Source organism: Mus caroli, unplaced genomic scaffold, assembly GCF_978045245.1.
Source record: "Mus caroli unplaced genomic scaffold, Mus_caroli_1 scaffold_11, whole genome shotgun sequence".
NCBI classification, from domain to species: domain Eukaryota; kingdom Metazoa; phylum Chordata; class Mammalia; order Rodentia; family Muridae; genus Mus; species Mus caroli.
Window position 1 is genome coordinate 96,783,353 of NW_028227266.1, and position 20,125 is coordinate 96,803,477.

The window sequence follows — 20,125 nt, forward strand, 5'->3', positions numbered from 1 at the left end:
TAAAACAGAAATTAGTAACAAAGCCAGGCACAATGCCTCCTACCAAACAAGGTGTGCAGGAAAGGATAGCAGTTATTATTAATAATTACAACATTGATTTACCACGAAAGCCTTTGTGTGCACATAATAATTTACTTTAAACTTGTCAATACATTCTGGAATTTTCTCTGTAAAATTACAGTTCTTTTCTCAGAAACCCAGACAAACCCTACAAACACGATCCATCTTTTATCAATAGTTTTACAGTAAAAGAAAAGAAAAAGAAAAAGAACACAGCAATCTGCCTCCAAGGGAAGGGGACAGCTGTCTGGAGATGGGAGGCACACTAAGGAGCTTGGAAAGATTTCAGTGCTGAAGAACACCAGCCACAGCTACATTCATAAACTCTGGTACAATATACCTTAAATCTAAAGTATCCAATCCAGTGACTAGGCACTGTGGGTGGCTATTACATGGAATGTAAGCATGCAGTTCCTGTTTTCACATGCCACACTGAAGTATGCATGTTACTGTAATGGCCACACTGTTGGAATCCACCATGTTGGAATCTCCAGCACACTAAGAGACTCAGCTAGTTCACCCCAGAAAAGTTCCTGAAGCCAGCACTGAGGTTCTCAGCTAAGTCTGGAACTGATCTGTCCCTTTGGTTAGCATTCATCGGTACCTGCAACTCTTTGTATCTGCTGCCTTCCCAAACACACCCAGCAACATCTACAGGTCCCTTCTCCTGTGATGAATATCTTCACAAATGCCACTGTTTCTGATATAATAAGCCACTGCTTGGCTGATTAGAGAGAGAGGTCGATGTCTGGGCTGACATCAATAAGCTTTACCCGTGGTCCCATGAAGAGAATCAAGAGGGGATAAAAATTAAATGTAATGAAGAAAGTTCACATGGAGAGGTTGAATCAAATTACAGATGATTAAGTAGGAGATTCACTTGATGTATGCATTTTAGAAGCATGTGATGGCTGGATTTAATTTCATGTTATGAAAAATGTACAAAGTTAATAGCATACTACTGACTGGGGAAGTCCCCATTCAGAATGCAGGACACTTTATAAAAGCCAAAGCATCAGGCACAATACCTAACAAGTCGAATTTTAATCATGTAAATATATATATATATATATATATTTAATTATTACACAGCTGACTCCTATACAGTAGCATACTGAAAGTAACATTTTGATTCACCAAAAAATTTAAATCATATGGTATTTAAAGATTCATTTTTAAATAAAACACCCAATGTGTGCAATATTGTAGAGCCCAGTGATATCTCAGAAACATAAAATATATACCTTGTCCCCAAATTTCATGCTATAATGGCACAGGAGACTCATGGCAACTGGTTCTATGAGATCACTTCCGGGAGGACTTGGACTGAATGCATAAACCCAGGCATGATGTGGAGCTAAGAGCGAGGGCCTACAGGGACTCTTCAGATCCATCATTTCTCCAGATGAAGTTCACAATTTAACATTTCTTCCATTTAATATTTCAATATACATAATGTTCCATCAAATACAAAAGTTCCTCCCCAAATTTTGTATCTTTTATTTATTCTATGGGAATTTCACATACAGAGACAGACAGACACACACACACACACACACAAACATGCTGTGTTTTCATATAAATCCACCCCATTTCCTTCCTTCCAATCCCTTGCAGTAGATCTTATCACCATGTCTCTCTCCCAACCTCATTTACTCCTTTTTAACGAACTTGATCCAAATTGTGCTACTTACAAGTGCACGGATCTGGGTTAGCCACTGGAGCATAGGATAGTCCATTGGAAGCCACACCCTTGAGGAAAATCACCACTTTCCCTCTTCTAGAAACCATTACTGACGATACTTTTTGAGCCCCTCTCACATTCATCCCGGTATTTTAACTGGCTTGATTTTGCACAGATCTTACATATGCCAACTATAGCTACTGTGATTCGTATACAATGGCCCTGTCACATCTAGAAAATAATGCTTCATTCTAGTCTTCTGCAACCTCTGGCTGTTACAATCTTTATGCTCTTTTTTTCTGCAATGGTCCCTGAACCTTAAAAGAGTGTGATATAGATGTCCCAGTTAGAGTTGATCATTCCATAGCTTATTATTTCCTATGCTTTTGCCAGTTGTAAGTTTCTGTATTAATCACCATCCATGGCCAAAGAAAGGCTTTTCTGATGAGGGTTGAGAGCTTCACTAATCTATGAGTATAAAGACAAGAAGAAAAAAGTGCGATATTTTGTCTATTTATGATGTGTGTGTGTATATTTAATACATTTTAAAACATTTTTATATTTTTATATATTATATTTTATATATTTTTGTGTGTAATGGATATCAAATCCTCTCAGAAAGCAGTTTGTAACTCCCATATCATTCATGCCATCCTTGCTCCATATAGTCATATCTTGCCAGAAAACTTATTATTGTAGTTCATTAAGCTCATAGAAATGTGAGAGTGTGTTTATGTCTTTTCTTTCCCCAATAGCCTACATCGGGAAGTCCAACATCAAGAAAGCTATTCAGTAGGAAGTAAGTTTCTGAGCCAGTACGAGCTTAAGTTTTGTATGTCCTGTGATACAAGTATGTTGTATCTTTAACAAAAGGGTCTTATTATTATCAATGAGATCTGGTTGGTAAGGAAGAGTGATGCCCATAGCTTGTGTTGTTTGGGGGATCTAAGGGACCCCATGTGCAAAAGTAATTTTTATTCACCTGACTCGAATGTTGTCTTGGAAGCTTTTGTCTGTTTTTTTTAATGTTTTAATATTTTTTATTAGGCATTTTCTTCATTTACATTTCCAATGCTATCCCAAAAGTCCCCCATGCCCTCCCCCCGCCACTTCCCTACCCACCCATTCCCACTTCTTGGCCCTGGTGTTCCCCTGTACTGAGGCATATAAAGTTTGCAAGACCAAGGGGCCTCTCTTCCCAATGATGACTGACTAGGCCATCTTCTGCTACATATGCAGCTAGAGACATGAGTGCTGGGGGTACTGGTTAGTTCATATTGTTGTTCCACCTATAGGGTTGCAGATTCCTTTAGGTCCTTGTGTACTTTCTCTAGCTCCTCCATTGGGGGCTCTGTGATCCATCCAATAGCTGACTGTGAGCATCCACTTCTGTGTTTGCTAGGCCCCAGCATAGCCTCACAAGAGACAGCTATATCAGGGTCCTTTCAGCAAAATCTTGCTAGTGTATGCAATGCTATCAGCATTTGGAGGCTGATTATGGGATGGATCCCCAGGTATGGCAGTCTCTAGATGGTCCATCCTTTCGTCTCAGCTCCAAACTTTGTCTATATAACTCCTTCTATGGGTGTTTTGCTCCCAATTCTAAGAAGGGGCAAAGTGTTCACACTTTGGTCTTTGTTCTTCTTGAGTTTCATGTGTTTTGCAAATTGTATCTTATATCTTGGATATTCTAAGTTTCTGGGCTAATATCCACTTATCAGTGAGTACATATCATGTGAGTTCTTTTGTGATTGAGTAACCTCACTCAGGATGATACCCTCCAGGTCCATCCATTTGCCTAGGCAGTTCATAAATTCATTCTTTTTAATAGCTGAGTAGTACTCCATTGTGTAAATGTACCACATTTTCTGTATCCATTCCTCTGTTGAGGGGCATCTGGGTTCTTTCCAGCTTCTGGCTATTATAAATAAGGCTGCTATGAACATAGTGGAGCATGTGTCCTTATTACCAGTTGGAACATCTTCTGGATATATGCCCAGGAGAGGTATTTTGGGATCCTCCAGTAGTACTATGTTGAATTTTCTGAGGAACCACCAGACTGATTTCCAGAGTGGTTGTACAAGCTTGCAATCCCACCAACAATGGAGGAGTGTTCCTCTTTCTCTATATCCTCACCAGCATCTGCTGTCTCCTGAATTTTTTATCTTAGCCATTCTGACTGGTGTGAGGTGGAATCTCAGGGTTGTTTTGAATTGCATTTCTCTGATGATTAAGGATGCTGAGCATTTTTTCAGGTGCTTCTCAGCCATTCGGTATTCCTCGGGTGAGAATTCTTTGTTTAGCTCTGAGCCCCATTTTTTAATGCGGTTATTTGATTTTCTGGAGTCCACCTTCTTGAGTTATTTATATATATTGGATATTAGTCCCCTATCTGATTTAGGATAGGTAAAGATCCTTTCCCAATATGTTGGTGGCCTTTTTGTCTTATTGACGGTGTCTTCTGCCTTACAGAAGCTTTGCAATTTTATGAGGTCCCATTTGTCAATTCTCGATCTTACAGCACAAGCCATTGTTGTTCTATTCAGGAATTTTTCCCCTGTGCCCATATCTTCGATGCTTTTCCCCACTTTCTCCTCTATAAGTTTCACTGTCTCTGGTTTTATGTGGAGTTCCTTGATCCATTTAGATTTGACCTTAGTAACCTAGGCCTAGTCTTGGAAGCTTTTAGTCTCCGTGCAATCTAATCCAGGCCTAGAATGTTTGCAGCCTCTGAAAATACTGCTAAATAATCTTATCCCTAACTAGTTCTTTCTAATCTCTGGCTGACTAATTCAACGCAGCTGTTCTGACTCAAACACCTTTCTGAACTGACTGATTCAGTATGGCTTCTCTTGGAGTCTGGCTGAATTGTTCTGCTTGGCCTCAAACTAACTCTGGCAACCCCTTATAACCTTCTAGCTCCTTATTCTCTGGATCATTCTGTAGTCACCTGTGTCTAGCTTGTTCTCTATTCAACCTGTCTCTGTAAAACTCTCCTGGTAAAACCGTCTTCTTTCTCTTCTGCACTTCCTCTTAAGTAGCTTCCCTTTCCTCTCTCTCTTCTCGTGAGAGTTGGGCATATCTTCTCCTGTCTAATCTTAGTCTGATTCATCTCTTTGTCTGCCACTCAATTAAACATAAATTTCAAACATGGGTGCTTTCTACAAGCTAACTTTTCCTTCACTGTTTGGTATAAAGGTATATACTAAGAGTGTGTCTGTATTCCAGCCAGAGGAATTAAAGGTGTGTGCTAAGGCTAAGCCACACCAAAACGAGATATAGGTTTTTTTCAGTAAATAAAATCTCAAGGTTCACAGTGTGATCAAATATCCTGCAACACCTATGCCCAACAACTCTAAAGGTAGTAACCCACACCTGATTTGTTTGATAGCCTATGGCATCTCAAAGAGACATTAACTCTTCAATATTGAATAACTACATTCAAACATCCTACATATGTTTAGAGTAGGTTTTAATGTGGCTTTTTCAATGGTCATTAGTAATAGTTATCCCTCCCTGCACCCATTCCTTTGCTCTTCTCTTTTATCATCCTCCCCATTTAGCCACACCCTCCCCTATAGCATTCCCCTCCCTCTCTTTTTGATGCCTGTATTCTACTATCCTACTCCCTTAAAATCCCCCATGGACCTTTTCTGCTTTCCTAGATTCTGCAAGTCCTCCAATTTAAACAAACAAATCCAAAGATTCAAAGTTAGATTCCCTGAATGAGAGGGAATGGAGCATGCAGTCCAGTGTGCCTATAAACAGATTTCCACACGAACAACTATTTATTAAGTGTATGAGAAAAATACATCAAGCCTACATAAAAAACTATGCATAGGCCAAAGAAAAAAACGACCACAATACTTTCCAGGAAAAGAAGGGAAATGCTAAATCTGGGGCTAATTTTGTGTAAGACTGAATCCCTGAGGTATTCATTTGCTGGCTTGATTTTAAAATTGATGGTTACTTTGGAGTATTGCTCATTAAGAAGTCCTAAGTCAAAGACAGACAGACTGACAGATGTGTGTATGTGTGTGTGTGTGTGTGTGTGTGTGTGTGCGCGCACACACACATGATTTGAACAAATGGCTACCAGTATAAACATTAGCCCATTCATTTTAATATTCCCTGGACATGTCTAGAGCCTGTTTATTTTTACTGAGTCTGAAATGAGATTTTTCTCAAATATCTATGTTATATGAGCTGGCTACCACAAAAGCGGGTTTCTGTCTTGAGGTGAATTTTCATCCAGTAACTTTTAGCAGTGATTCAGTGAAACTTTAGCTGGAGCTGTCCTCCAACAGGTGGTTTCTGAACCTCAGCCCTAGGGTCGATGGTGCCCTTGCTCTGGTCATTTTCAGATCCTACTAAATAGGACGTGTTTCTAACTGTTGTCAAAACACCTGGCACCACAACCGTTAACAACATGGTCAGTAGAGTGGAAGACCCCTGGGGCAGCGTTTTAATACCAACATATCACAGTTACTTGGGAATCTATGAGCACATTGTCACTAAAAACAAAATTAGGTTCAGTTATCCAACCTGTCTAAAGCTAATAAATAATAATATTAATAATATCTGAAATTATAAAAAGTCAACCAAAACCAAAGTGACAAGTCGTACACATTATTCCTTCTACCAATGTTGGGGACCAGATGTGTTCCACATTCAGGTTCTTTTGGATGACAGAGTATTTTCTTATACATACTAAGGAACCTTGAGTAGAAACCCCAGGTCTAAACATGGATTTTTAGGTAAGCTTTACATACACTTTATGCACATAGCATGAAGCCAAATTCATAGAATATTTTAAACCTAACTTTGTCCACTAAACAAAGTCATATGGTCTAAATTTTTCTACTTATACTATCACATTAGAGTTCAGAAAAGTTTTAGATTTGGATATACTTGAGATTAGGTGTTAAATATGTTCAAGCTGTGCTATGTCTTAATTTGTCCATGAGTACTTCATTCAGTTAGGAAATTCTGCCCACAGTGAATTTGGCTTCTTCTGGTTAGCAAATGAATCTTATTGGCTGAACTGGCAAGCTTCCCATCTGGCAGGGCTGTCTTCTGTGCTTTGCCAAGAAAGATGTGGGGGGCGGGGGGAGAGGGCAGTGCAGAGATTACAGCAGCCCTCCAACCCAACCGCACCTGAGTCTGAGGGGCAGGATGGAGCGGTCTAAAAGCAGAATCGCCTTAGGTATCTTTGACTTTAGTGTGAGTCCAAATAACTCTTGGGGCCATGGGTGGCCAAAGTCAATGTGTGTAACTGAGAACAGCAAAGATTCTCTCCAAAACGCAACCATCTTGTTTCTCAGGGCAGCCAAACAAAAGGCTTTAAGCAGCTAATTGAAATTGATTTAGCAAATGCAAGGACAGTTTGGAAGCCTGAACCCTTTTTGTTCCTTTGATTTAGCCTGCCTAACCTCTCTTATCATCTAATTCTAATTAGATAGAACCAGAAAATTGAACTAGCAGGAATAGTCATTGACATTTAATTAATGGCTGGTTTTCCATTTGGTGAAGAAGAAAGTCAACGTAATGGGGACTTGGCACAGTCACCCTGACATGCAGACTGATAAAAGCTACACAGAGCCTGCTTCCAAAGGGCACCTTTGCCCCAAGAAGACATGTGCTCTTTTGCCTGGCTCACTCTAGCCCCTATAAGGAGGCATAAACTCAGGACCAATGGTTCCACCTTGCTCCCCATAGCCTAAAACAGAGCTAAGAACGCAGTAATATGCAAAAAGGTTTTGTTAAATATCAATTTCACAAAGAGGGCAATTTGGGAATGGGGGCTGCATTGCTTCCCAAGTGCATGACTAAATCTTTTCAAAAAGTCAGTTGAGAAAATGACATTTTCCCAAAAAAGGTGAGAGAAGAGAGATGGCACCTTTGAGACACATCAGTAAAACCCACCTATGTGCAGATGACCCATCAGTGGAGATGGCTTTGCTTTGCCCAGTCAGACCTACACATAAATCCCCAACTGCAGGGAATTCTCTGTCCCATACCCCATAATACCACACACCATTTATTCCAGCCAACAAGATGAGAATTCCAAGAGGGAACTGAGAAGGTGTACCCCATCTCCACAATCCTTTATGGAAGCCAGTGTGACATTTCCAAGCAACCACTAACCTGAAGCAGGCCTGAATCCCAAGTCTGTACGTCCTGTGATGCTGGGAAAAGCTCTGCTCACCGTGGGAATACAATGTACTCACTGGTGCAATGTGTATCTATCTACTAAGTATGCATGGGACTGGGCAGTGGCCAATCAGAGGGTCAAAATGACATTAGGAGGATGCATAGATCAATATAAATATATATATGACTATATATATGTGTGTGTGTGTGCATGTATTAATATAAAATAGTAAGTACTATAAGAGATGTAAAACAGAAAGAAGGGCAGACATTGGTGTACAGGAGCAGGAGGTCCTATTATGCAATATCTTCAGGTAAAGGCCTTTCGGATGAGCTCACGTCTAAGTAGAGAGGAGGTATGGAGGAAGTGGAGGAAGATTGGGGGGGGTGATGGGAAGTGGGACCAGAGAGATAGTCCAGTCATGCAGAGGGCTGCTCCTCACTGGGAGGAGCAGAGGCTTGACTCGGGGTTCACTGGGAAGATGTTGGAGTGGGAAGATCTGCATTCTGCACTGCCAGAGTGTGTGTGCAGGGAGACAGGTTGGTACAGGGAGACTGTCTGGAGGCCAGGGCAGTCATTTAGATGGTCTGAGCAGTTAGCCGACCATACAAGTTGAAAAGTGGAGAGGCTCCAGATGCAGATGGAAGCAGAATTCACAGGATTTCCTTGGGTGTGACATAGAATAAGAAAAGCAATGCCTGTAAAATGGTCTGAACAATTGGATCTATGCAAATGCCATTTACTGGGACCAGGAACACTAAGTTGGAGGGAGAGGAAGCCAGAAAGGAGAACCATGATAGCTTAGCTTCGGAACAGGAATGTGGCCTGACAGTGGCGGCGGTGGTGATGTGTAGAAAGTATCTCAATGATTGTCAAGAAATGAAAAGAAGACCCCACACCCAAGCAAGAAGACACTGGGGTTTGTCTAGGAGCCTACTCTTCAGCAGAATGAAAAAGAAATGGACCAAAAGCTATGTTGAGTTCCATGAACAAGGAAATATACAAATAAAAGACAACAGATTTGTCCCACATTTGTCCCAAATCTGCCCTGGGTAATTTCCATGGGCAGGTGACAGAGCTTCAGGGCTCTGGTTTTGGAAGATTTAGGGTGTCCACGGACAGGCAGGGAACTCAGAGTCACCACAGAAACTTCCCAGACCCCTGGTTCTTCATAGCAGTTCAGAGGTCTCTAGTACAGTGTCTTCAGATGGCAGTGCGTCAGGTGCTCAAGGTTACCTAGATCTGTCACCCACTGCAAGGGGACATGAGCCAGGGAAGCCACTAGAAGTGACACTTTCAATTTTTTTGTTTGTTTGTTTTTTGTTTTTTGTTTTTCTTCAAGACAGGGTTTCTCTGTGTAGCCCTGGCTGTCCTGGAACTCACTCTGTAGACCAGGCTAGCCTTGAACTCAGAAATTCGCCTGCCTCTGCCCCCCAAGTGCTGGGATTAAAGGCATGTGCCACCACGCCCGGCTTCAATTTTTTTTTATTACATTTGCAACTATGTACATAATTTTTTTTTATTTTTGTGTAACACTTTTAATTAAAAAATAATTACATCACTTTCCTTTTCCTCCGTTCAGCCCCTCCCTTTCAACTCTCTCTATGTTCCTCTTACACTAATAGCTTTTCCTTTGGTTATTTTTGTTGTGTGTGTATGTATGTATATGAATGCATCACTGTATAAATACTACCAGCTGAGTCTGGTTTTCCTATCTGAAATTGACCCCTTTATACTAGTTGTTACTACTTTTTTTTTTATCAAGTCTCTACATGCATATTGTTAGAAGCAGCAAATGGTTCTACAGAATTTGTTGCAAAAATAAAAAATAAAAAATCGCCCAGTCATCCTTGAATCTTTTCTCCGTTCCATTTTCCACTCCTCAGTTGCAAGAGGCGCAACTATTTTAGCTGACCTCCATCTCACTATACAACATCTTATGCAGCCGAATTCACCACTGGGCCTTGTCTATTTTCTGCTTGCCAAGGTGGGGGTTGAAATCATGTTCTCTATCCTCCCATTATGATTTGATTTCTCAGTGCTAAATGCTCAAAGGTTTAAGGCTTGGTCATCAGCCTGTGGCGAGACTCTTTGAGAGGGAGACGATCTTCAGTCCCAGGAAGTTAGGTCATGGGGAGGGTGCTTGAAGGAATATTGGATACTCCCTGCCCCACTTCTGCTTCCTGGCCATCATGAGGTGATAAAGATACCCCGACACATGTTTCACACCAGGATGTCCTGCCTTGTCACCAGCTCATAGTGAAGTCTGACTGTGTACTCTCTGGAAGCCTGAGCCCAAAACACCCCTCTTCTATTTAAGTGATCTCAGGCATGCTGTCACAGTAACAGGAAGCTGACTAGCACACATACACACTCATGTATGTACACACACACACACATACACCCCATACCCCCACCTCCCAGGACAGAGCAAAGTGTCCCACTTCAATGAGCTCAACATTCAGTGCATGTCACTGGGACAATAGGACATAAATCAGTGCTGTGCCCAGAGATGGCTATGGTTACTCTTTGTCTGATTACATTTTTCTATGTTTAAAACTTAATACTCATCTCAGGTTGTCTTCTCTGCTTCCTAGCTACGCCCTATGCACACAGCATAAGGAAGCCAAGCCTGAAGCTCTCCACAAGTGTTCGCTTTTGCTCTTCCACCTGCCTCTGCTCTGAGCACCCCCTCAGGGAGTTCTTCCTGAGGCTAGAGCTACAATCCCCATGGCAACATTTCAACAACAAGACCTCCCCTGAGAACAAAAGTTTCATCAGCAGCCAAGACTGAGGAAAACACAGCACTCAGCACCAGTAGGCATTTGATTTTATTGGATTAAAACAAAAAAAAATTTTTTTTGTTTGAACTCTAGCAGAGATAAATCCAGGATCTCTTGCTTTTTTTTTTCTCCTACTCCAGGTTCAGCTAAGACAAAATGTCCATTCTGTTTCCCTCTCTATCCTGCAAGAGGCCTTCCCTGATGTCCTCTGGTGTCTGTACTTGACAGAGTTTCTTGGAAGCAGACGCTGCTATTTGGGGGCTTCCTAGAGCTAGCCCCCTCCTACTGCCAAGGTGAGAACTATCAATTCCTCCCATGTCACCATGTGCATGGAAACCGGCCAGCATGGGAACTATTAAGAACACAGGGAGCAGAGAAGATGAAGAAATCACCTCCATTCCAGAGCTATATTTATCCCAGCAGGTAAAGATGACAGAAACAATGTGGGTGACCTCCACCTTGGCCCATGTGAGAAGCAAGCATGGTCTGCTCTGTGCCAACCAGCAGCTTTGTGCTCTGCCCAGGCCACTGGACAGGCATCCCTCCACTACCCTGGGCCTCCAGGGCTACATGGGCTCGGCAAAGAGCCAACATCAGGCAAGGGGAGGACTTTGAAACCATGCGATCCACAAAGGTGCTGGCGCACGATCAGTTGTTCTGAGGCCAAAATGCTTCATCTAAGAGCTTCCTGGAAGATTCATGGGCGAGGATAAAAAAGGCAGGGGTATAAAATCTACACAAGCCCTGAACTCCAGAGGAAAGAGAGGCAGGAGGACCAGGAGTCAAGGTCATTCCATCAGGCAAAAATCAAGTTGGAGTCCTGGGCCATGTGACATCTTGCCTCCTTAAAACAGACAAGCTGACGCTGTTGTGGCTCTTGGCAGCAATTTATTCAAGCCAATCTGAGATGCTAGACAAAAATCGAATAGAGAGCAAAATGATAAGGAATGGGGAGTCTGTGGGACCACAATCCAGTGATGCCAGTCAAAAGAGATCCAGAAAGCCTCCTCTTCTCCCTCCTGCCTATGCCCCCCCCCTTATTCTCTGTTAAGCCCCACTCACACTGGCAGTCAACTTCACAGGTGAGGACACCCACTGATTCCCATTTGCAACTGGATTGGCTGCTGTCTTCCCCTGGAAGCCACCTTGCTGGAGCGGGGAAAGGGAGGCAAGTGACAGGGCAGAGCTTCATTCTTCAAGGTCTTCTAAAGAACAGGACAGATACTTGCTTCTAGGAAGAATGACTGGCAGGGAAAGTTAAAGGTCTTTAGTTTACCATCATGTATACACATGCACATGTGTGCACATACATACACATGTATCCACAACTACCCACAGAAAACCTCCCCCTTTGGAATGTTCAGCACCTGGGTAGCAGAGTTAAGAAGGAAGAAACGGAGCAATGTGAAACAAATCAACCCCAGCCACTGTACCAGAGATGAGGCGAGCCAGGGATGTCACGTCGCTGGTGCTCATTCTTCTGATGTCGCCGTCCCTTGCTGAGTACAAGTGTTAGCTAGCTACTTTTACAATACTGTCACCAAAACCTGACAGAAGAGCTTAGAGGAGAGGATTATCCTGGTTCATTGTTTGAAGGTACATTCCATCATTAGAGCTGACGAGAGATCCTGCCGTGCCATTAGGGACATTAGGAACATCGGCTGCTACTTGGTTATGACCAGGAAGTAAAGAGAAGATAAAAAGTGGAGACAGCTGGTAAGTCCATGCCTCCACCACTATATACAGCTGCACTTGCCAGCTACACCTTAGGTCCAAAAGGTCTCACAACTTGGCCAAAGCAGCACCATGGGCTTGGGGGTCAGATGCCTCTCAGACTCCTCAAACCATAACAGTATATTCTGTGCATAGCAAGGATGGTGGGCCCTTTTAGTCTCAGGCAGACTCCCATTTGATTCCCTTGCTCTACTACTTACAGACAAAATGGCCCTGGAGCAGTTGTTTAAGTCTCCCATGTACCTCAGTTTCTCCCACTGCATTCAGGAGAATAAATAGTTGCTAGTTTCCGTATCGGTTTAGGGTACTGTGAGACCCACTCACTATGTACAGCACCTGGCCCAGTGCCTTGCACACAGCAACTGTTTCCTTAACCGGCAGATGTGAGTAATTCTCACCTTACTATTCAGTCACAGCAAATTTGAATGGTTCCACCCATTATGGAAGAGTTTCACTGATGGCTGTGTTGACCAGGGGACCAAGACACTATACTGTGACGTGGGGATAGTATAGTGTGCTCTCCCAGTGCAGCAGATCAGTTAGGGTCACTGTGGCAAAGCATTTGATGAGTAAAACTTGACCAGATTCTGTGACATTGATGATTAGTATCTGTAAAGGTCATGGTACCTTAATGCATTGACTTTTCCAGACTCTTGACTTGAGCTCTCTATGAAAATGCCTTATTAATGTTACTGCAAGCCTCCATCTCTTGTCCTAGGATCCATATCCGGGACTTAAAGGAATGTCATGAAGTAAGGAGTCAGAGGCCCTCCCCGGAGCTCAGGGATGCTGTGAGATCTCATGAAGGCTTGTGGTCATGGGAGCTCTCAGACTGAGGCTGCTGTTGTGTTGACTGTAGCCATGACTCGGCAGCCACTCAAGAGATTCCCTGCAGAACATTAGGACAGTCTCTGCAGAAAGGCCGCAGGAGGGCACTTGTCCATTCACTGAACAGACATTCGAGAGTCCTACCCTGTCAACTTGATCTCCATGGTGGGCCACACATGAGTGATTCTAGCTCCTCGTCTTGGTGAAGTTAATTTTCAAAAGCCCAAAATGTCTACCTTCTGTTCCAACATGTGTGTAAGGATCAGGGCCACAGGTCTTTCATTAGGACTGGGATTTATTTTGCTCCTCATTTCAGATTAAGTTGGTTAACTTCAATCACAGTTCTATTCCGTGTTTGCCATTAGCATCAGGCACAACAATATCCACACCTTTACTGTAACAACCTATTCTACTCTGCACCAGGGAGACAGTGGGCCCCTGAGAGATGTTCCCTGCCCTGAGAGCACAAACAAAAATCAAAGCTGGCAGTCCCTGCTTCCCTGTCCTGGGCCTGAGGGACGAGACTCACCCAGTCCCTGTTAGAGATTCCCTTTGCTGAAGATGCTGTTTGGCCAACACCCACAGGCTGTACCTGCTCAAGTCAGCCCTCATCAGGACTCCAGGAAGTTACAGGTATCACAGCAACAGCCATGGTGACACACACCTAGCTTCATATAACCAGCTGTTAAGGTATTTCAGAGTGCATTTCCCCACTTGGAGCCTCAGGTTCCTGTCTGCCAAGTGGCATGCAAAGGATGCTTTGTAACAACATGAGCTAAAGTACATGCCTATGCTGCCCAGAGTGAGGTAGCATCCCTAGATTCTCTCTGCTGTGAGCTCTGTACTATCCGCCACACTGCTGCCAGCTGACAGCCCCCTCACCTTGCCATTCTAAAAAGAACATCCACAGAGCTGATAAGATGGCTCAGCAGCGAAATGTGCTTGCAGATCTTCCTGGGGTACCCAAGTTCAAATCCCAGAACCCCTGTTAGCTTTCAAGTACCTATAACTCCAGCTTCGGATGATCTGATACCCTCTTCTGGCCTCCAAAAGAAACTATATACATCACACACACACACACACACACACACACACACACACACACTGCAAGTAAATAATAAATAAATAATCTTTTTTACTGAACAGAACATCCTAGGTACCTGCATGCACAGGGCTAGAGGCTACAGCATGGTCACGCCCCTTAGGCCTGACTGTCCAAGATAAATTATAACACAAGATATTCAGCTTTTTAGCAGGAAACCAGACATTGATTTTGTATCTAATTTGGAAACAGAAGATGCTACTGTACTTGTTTTCCTGTGGCTCTTATCCCCACGAGAGCTCATTTCTACCTCTTAACAGGGATTTACTTAGACTGAGGAATTGGTTAAAAACCTTCTGATCCAATTTCAATTCTCTTGGCTTGGCACGAGCTGTAAGCACTGTAAATCTGACCGGGCTCCCTGAGGAAGTGTTCTGCCCATCCATGACACCTCTCCTCTTTTTTGCAGAGCTTTGACAAGTACCCAAGTGACCAAGGTGATCCAAACTCTCTGGAGTAGTATCGAGTGGCATATTTCAAACCCCATCCTGATGTAGGCGGAGCTGCAGACAGAAGGTGTCTGTCCTAGAGAAAGGTATGGCTATGTTTTAGTTGAGCACAAACAAGAGATTTTTAGATTTCCACCCCTGGTTCCTAGTTCCTATTCCCTAGATCTTAAAGCCTGTCACTTCACCATGCCATTGTCAAGTTCTTCCCAGAAGGTTTGCATGAAAGTCACTTCCTCTAGACCAAACAACACCCTAACCTTGAATAATCTTGCAAAGTCCTCAAGTTGGAACAGAAAACAAAGACTAGGATATTATGGATGACCAAGGAGCTTCCATCAAGTCCCATGAGTCTGCAAGGTCTAACCCAAGATCACTCACCTTGGCATGGACCTCATCCATCATATCTCAGCCACCATTACTTTTCAGGTTGGGCAATACTCGCTTCCCAAAGTACCATTCTCACTCATGCAGGAGGGTCCAGAACCCTACTTCCTAGCTGCTCTCTGCTCTCCATCCAACACTGGGTAGCAAACCACCTGGAAGCCCCTTCCTCCTGAGGACAACTCTTTTTTTCCATCACCCTGTCCTTCATCCTTCCCTTTAAAATTAGACAGATCCACCTGTTAAAGCCATACTCTGAGATGAGCCCTCTTGGCCTCAGCTAAGTTTCTCGGTTCTCTCAACTAACCTGAGTTGGCCACTAATGCAGCTGTAGCTGGGTCACAGTCCTTGGAAAGAGCAGGTGCCCGCCCTGCTTCTCAGCCACATAATTCCCTTATCAGCCAGCTAGTTATAGAGACATGATCTTCAGTAATGAAGGGCAATGTTGGCTAGCATGCGGTTGATCACCACTGTCAGACACACACTGGGCTTAGACTTAAGAGTGCTTGGCTTCTAGATCTTGCTCTACCCATCTCCTCAGAAGCCTTCAGAGCGCAGCTCACAGCAAGCAATGAAAATGAGTCAGTTTCCCTTTACACTGCCTGCTGAAGAACCTAGTCATCCCACACCTCACTCATAAAACTCTGTAGGAATCCTTCTTTGTTCTGTTTACTTTTTCTAGATAGAGTAAAAAAGCAATTAATTTCGAACTATATAGGGAGGTGTGCAGAAAAAGAAAAATCCTACCAGGCCCTAAGGAAAAGTACTGCAAAGACAATTCTGATACTTTTCATTCATCAAGCCACCCATGTAAAAGCTACCAAAACCTACTTGTAGGGTGTGTAGTCCCCCACACTCCAGCATTCTCCACTAGCAGGCCAATAGCTGTGGGCAGTACTATAGAATAGTCACTGCCACTGAATATTATTTGGTAAGTGTAGGCTTGCTTAGATGCTCTTGTGGAATCTAATAAGCTTTTAACTATCTCAGATACCTTCATATTGCCAATGAGGAGAAGAAAAACTTGAAGAAACAAGGTAGTGTCATGACACAGCTGGTTCCTCGACCCTAACCTCTCCTCTTTACTAGATTCAGACTGCACAGAGGACTCAAACCTCAAGAGAGATGCTCATAACGCCATCATTACTCACTAAAATGCAGCAGCCTCTGCTGCAACCTGGGAGAGGGGCAGACGAGTCCAGGGCTGCTAGGAAGATGGAAAGGGAAGCAAATGAAGACACACCAAATCACAACCTCATCTCCCAGGCTCCCTCAAACCTCTCCTTCCAAGGAAGCTCTGCAGACCTGGAGGCTTTTTGACCCTCCTTGACTCCCAGGAGTCAGGAATGCAGAGAGCATTAGCAGCTCAGTTTTGTAATGAGACTGATGCTGATGTCATATGGCAGGCTTTAGGGAGAATTGGTGTCTCTTGTCTCACTTTGTTGCCTGCTGATGCAAAAGAGCTGGTCTTATCCAGCCCTGTAGAGTTGTGGCTCGGGCCCCGTCTGATTTATAGCCTTGCATGGGTTCAGAAGCCAGGTCATCTGACTGGTCATCTAGAAAATTCTACCATCCTTAGTGAACCCTATACACCTGGATGTGAATCCCTATCTTGAGAGTTCTCCCAACCTGGGAAGCCTTGCTCAAGCCAAATCTCCACCAGTCTGTGGGCACTGTTGCCCTTCCTTTTTTTACCCACTCCTGCCTGTACCCATATCCCTGAGCCCAGGGCCTAACACAGAGGGGCACTCAATAAATGACTGTTGAATCAATTTTGTTGAATATACCAGAAATGATACAACAGCCTCAGGCTCAGATAGATATTTCATTATCTGGTGAGGAATTAAAAGATGCCAATTCATCTTTAAAATAATTGACTGCTCTTTTATGAGGTTTCTTATCTCATTTCTCTCTAGCCCTGCAGAGCATCGAAGCTCTTAAATATCCCTCATAATCAGAGGTAGTATTCATTCTATAAGCATTTCACATAATGGTACCAAGACCCTCCCCTCTCCCCATCATCAGCGGTCAGTCCTTTTCTCTGTCACCAGGAATGACGACTAATAGCTATTTGTCTTGGAAAGAGCAGATGAATGCAAAGAAGAAAGCCTGGTAATGCTAAAACAATAATCTTTCCTTTGATTGATTTCCTGAAGGCAAAAGCTGGCCATTAAAAGAAGTGTTGCCTATCCAACTCTTTCAAAGGCCATCAGCCCTCCATAACACTAGGCAATGCATTGACATGGGGCAAAGGGCAGGTGCACAATGGGTCTCATCTCTGGAAATGGAATCTCATAATTGCATTTAAGAGCTATTTCTAAAGGATGCAATCCTCATCTGGCCACTGGCCCGTCATCACTTGAGACCTGAGATAGGTCACGGTTGCCCTTAGAAACAACAGCATCAGCACCTAGTCAGCTCTTTCCAAGTGGGATTGAAAGCAGCAGCCTCAGGTAGAAATTCTGCAGGAGCCTACCACGGCTAGGGAGTCCTTCATGGCCAAAGCAAGTGTGCTCAAGTGACAAGCTGAAATGATACTGAGCCCTAGGACAGAGAAGCCCTCAATGAAGAGCCAAGCCTATGAAGGTTTGAAGAGAATCCCATGAAATCTTCACAAGCCTCCGTGAGTTTACTACAGGTCAATTTCTGTCACCAAAGCATAGGCTTTTTTGTGTTTTGTATTTTAGCATTAGACTGTGGGATCTTCCTCCATCCAGGACATGATGGTAGATGTTGTGACAGTTACAAAACTGAATTATTATCATACTGAATAACATTTGTAGGCAGCATATAGGGAATGTTCCACTGAACTCCAGCTCACACACTATAGGAACCCCGGGTGGGAGGCATTTTATTCTATAGTGAATTTAACCCATCTTCTCGGAATTAGGAAATAATATATATCTCTGAGGTTATTGCATTCTAGAATCTCTGAAAAGTTTTGAGAATGCCGAAGCCCAGGACATTCCACAGTGCAAACAGCAGGCAGAGCTTCTCAGAGAGGAGACTAGCAGTTACCTTTGAAGTCTTCCATGTCATTTTCACAATGATTTGTGACTGGTTCAAGTCCCCCCCCACACTTGTAAGAAGGGGAACAGAGAGACTGGAACCCAGAGGATCTGATCCCAAAGCTATCCTTTCTCTCACTCTCTTGGATGGTCTCTGTCATCAGGTTGCTCACAGGCACCAATAAGGGTGGAAGGGACAATCTACAGTGCCACAGAGTCTGTTGATACTGTGCTGTCGGCTCCATCGGTTCAAGAGTTCAGAGGGGGACACACCCCTGAAGAGGGGTTAGTGATGGTTTCTTTAGGAAATTCTCATTTAAAAGTGGACTAGATGAACTTCTAGGAGTGGTGGGGATTATTGCAGTGAACACCCTGCACTCAACAAAGCAAGAGCATAGGAGAGCAGGCAAGGCCCACAGTTAGGTTGGAGCTTAGAGGACTGCCAAGGCAGAGGTAGAGACAGGAAGACCTGGAAAGCAGCCAGGAGGCCTGAGCTGGAAAGGGAGGGGATTATGGTTCACAGGGTTGATATCAGATAGCATCTTGCAAGGGACTTGTCTACTCGAGGAAGGGTCATGTACACATGGACCAGGGAAGACCCTCTGGCAGGCTATACAAAGCGAAGAACTGAGAAAAACAGAGGTACAGAGGAATAAAACCAAATAGAAGAAAGATGCAGCCCTCACAGGAATTAAGGGCTGATCTAGGGTGAGGCAGTGAGACTTGGAGTAAGAGGGATGATGGAAGGGACAAGGTATTAGGGGCTGACAGTGTCCAGCCTTGGCTTTGAGGAACAGCACTGAGAAGTTAGGTTGGTGATGTTAGGCCTGTCATACAACGTCTCGTTGCTTAGTATTCAGTTCAAGGCTTGCTTGGAGTCTCGGATGAAGTAATGACGCACATGAAGATAGAGGAATAAAAAGACATTATCTGGAATGTCCTACACAGTTCATGGAGTTACCAATATGTTCATTTTCCATTCCCAAGCCCTGATACTTGAAGTCTATGCAACCATATGAGGAAGAGGTGTTAATAATGATGCCTTTTATAGCTCAAAGTTATGAACAAATAAAAAGGCTTTATGTCTTTTGCAGTTGCTGGAGAACAGACTTACCAACATGAATATAAATGAAAATGTCAATAATTTTATTTGAACTTCTTAAAGTATATTTAATTTCATTTTATATTCCCCCCCATTATTTTATGAAGCAATATATTCTACATATTAAGTTTCTGGAATACTTCAAGATCCAAACCAACCAGAACACAAAGTCGTTGTCTTGCCCCATTTGTGCCACTACAACAGAACACCATACCCTGGACCGTTTCTAAAGAAGAGAGATTGATGTTTCCGTTCTGGAGACAGTGGGGGCAATGGCATCTTGCATCTGTTGGGGGAACTTGCTGCTGCTTCCTTCCAGGAAAGAAGACAGAAAGGCATTCAAAGGAGCAGACATTGCAGCCTGCCATGACAGAAGAGCTGAGGGGAGCGAACCCATTCCCACAAACCCTTTCGATAGCAGCGTCAACTCATTATAACAGAAAGAAGCACCTCCCATTCAGCATTGTCGTCCCCCACCCCCGACTGTCACACTAAGATCTCCCATTCAGCACTGTCCCCCCGACTGTCACTCTAAGATTTCCTTCCAACAAATAAATTGGGCGAGGAGACACTTTTTGATATGAAAAAAAAAAAAAAACCAACATAGTTTGTGACTTCATCTTACAGAACAGAGGAAATAAATTAGCTAGCTATCAAGGCTATCAGAAGACAGTGGCCATAAGACTTGTAATATTAATGCCAAGGGTCCCTCATCAATTACATCTCAAAACTTAGGGGCACATGAAAGGGACTGAAGAAGAAATCTGAGGACATCCGTGGCTACCTAAACAAATCTATTGGCTGGTATTGTTCTGGTATTGCAGGGGAGTCCCATCCTTG

At 43.4% G+C, this 20,125-nt stretch overlaps 1 protein-coding gene across 1 annotated transcript in view; it reads right to left on the reverse strand.

Moving 5' to 3' along the window:
- Positions 1 to 20,125, reverse strand: part of Clstn2 (calsyntenin 2) — a 597,099-nt gene that overhangs the window by 550,216 nt on the left and 26,758 nt on the right. The gene's annotated exons all lie outside the window — the stretch shown is intronic.